The sequence below is a fragment of the Bison bison genome, unplaced genomic scaffold (assembly GCF_000754665.1).
Source record: "Bison bison bison isolate TAMUID 2011002044 unplaced genomic scaffold, Bison_UMD1.0 scf7180017864181, whole genome shotgun sequence".
Lineage (NCBI taxonomy): Eukaryota > Metazoa > Chordata > Mammalia > Artiodactyla > Bovidae > Bison > Bison bison.
In genome coordinates, this window is record NW_011494753.1 from 7,138,983 (window position 1) to 7,141,171 (window position 2,189).

A 2,189-nucleotide genomic window follows, 5' to 3' on the forward strand; every position below is an offset into this window, starting at 1 on the left:
GCGCTCACCGAGCGAGGTGGCAATGGCGACGGCGCCTCCCCACAGGGAACTGCACGGCCTGTGAGGCGTTCACCGCAGCCCCCGGCGCCGTCGCGCACCCCAGCCCCAGCAAGCACCTCGCTCCTACGCGCAGCCGCCGCAGTCTCCTCAGGGCCCGCGCCGCTCCCTAGCAACCGAGTCCCGCCCCGGGACAGGCAGCTTCAGCCAATCACTCCTGTGGTGGCTACAGCGAGGCCACACCTCTTAAAGGAGACGCGGGCTCAGCGCCCTTGGCCTCTGGCCGCCCTTGGGATGCAGATGGTTCACTAGGGAAGTTCCAGAGGACCAAACCCAATCCCTTCCTATTGAGCTACGTTTGCCATGCCAGGCTTATAGGTTATTCAGAGCCCGAAGAACGCCATCTTTCTACCTAGTTCGTTCTCCTAAGGAAGTCAGAGACAACTAATTATCTCCCACTCCACACTGAGATTTTCCTGACAAAGTAACACCTAAGCATTGTCTGGGAGCCGTGCAATGAACATCAACAAATAATTATGGAGAACTTATTGTGTCAAGCCCTAGGCTAGCTCGCAGAAGAGTCATCGGAAAGGAGAAAAGGCTGGTGATGGGGTTGGCAAGGCAGAGACATTTTCGTGTATGTGTGTGGTTGGGGACAAGGTAACAAACGCATCGAGTCTGTTCCTGGGTAGACTATTCCAAAGGGGAACAAGATTTAGCAGAATTACATAAACATTGTTTTATATTGCAACGTTTCACACTCTTCTCCCAATCTGGGATTGATCATATTAATTAGCAATTATTGAGAGCTTACTCTGTGCTAGGCTTTTTATGACCATTTGCTCAATTAATTTCCATCACAACCTTTAGGTGGAAGGTATTATAGAGAAGGAAATGGCAACCCACTCCAGTATTCGTGCCTGGAGAATCCCAGGGACAGAGGAGCCTGATGGGCTGCCATCTATGGGGTCGCACAGAGTTGGACACGGCTGAAGTAACTTAGCACGCATGCATGCATCACGGTTATCAGCCTCATTTTACTGGTGGGTAATTGAGGCTTAGAAAGATTAACAAATTTACCCAGAGCCACACAGAGAGTAGGTGGTGTAGGGCAGAAACCACATTCTCAGCCACACACAAAACTGTTTACTGTCTTACCTGCCATTACAACTCTGCACGCCCTCCTCAAAGATGGCCATTTGCTTGTCCTTAATTATCTCGTTCTCTACAGTCTCCCTAGATAATCACCTTCTCCAGGCACTCTCAGCAACACCTTTTCATCTCAAACTCCTATTGATTGGCACCAAGCAGCAGCAGCCAGCTATTCATTCATTAAACTTTTTGCAAGTACCACCTCTGTGCCTCACAGTTCTAGGTGTTGAGTATTTAACAGTGAGCAAGACAAATCCTTGCCCCCATGGAGCTCACTTTCTGGTAGAGGAGGTAGACCTTAAACAAATAGGCAGGTAGGTTTATGACATGATATTGAGTAGTGATAGAAAATAATTCAGAAAGCATTGACATATATGCTCTCAGTTCAGTTCAGTCACTCAGTCGTGTCCAACTGTTTGCAACACCATGAACCCCAGCACTCAAGGCCTCCCTTCCATCACCAGCTCCCGGAATCCACCCAAACCCATGTTCATTGAGTCGGTGACGCCGCCAACCATCTCATCCTCTGTCGTCCCCTTCTTCTCCTGCCTTCAATCTTTCCCAGCATCAGGGGCTTTTCAAATAAGTCAGCTCTTCGCATCAGGTGGCCAAAGTATTGGAGTTTCAGCTTCAAAATCAGTCCTACCAATGAACACCCAGGACTGATCTCCTTTAGGATGGACTGGTTGGATCTCCTTGCAGTCCAAGGGGCTCTCAAGAGCCTTCTCCAACACCATAGTCCAAAAGCATCAGTTCTTCTGCACTCAGCTTTCTTTATAGTCCAACTCTCACATCCATACATGACTACTGGAAAAACCATAGCCTTGACTAGATGGACCTTTTCTGGCAAAGTAATGTCTCTGCTTTTTAATATGTTGTCTAGGTTGGTCATAACTTCCTTCTAAGGAGTAAGCGTCTTTTAATTTCATGGCTGCAATCACCATATGCAGTGATTTTGGAGCCCAGAAAAATAAAGTCAGCCACTGTTTCCACTGTTTCCCAATCTATTTCCCATGAAGTGATGGGACTGGATGCCATCT

The 2,189-nt window shown here is 48.4% G+C and overlaps 1 long non-coding RNA gene across 1 annotated transcript in view; it reads left to right on the top strand.

The window, feature by feature from the left end:
• The window catches only part of LOC104990961, an 18,541-nt gene that overhangs the window by 2,967 nt on the left and 13,385 nt on the right, over positions 1–2,189 (top strand). The gene's annotated exons all lie outside the window — the stretch shown is intronic.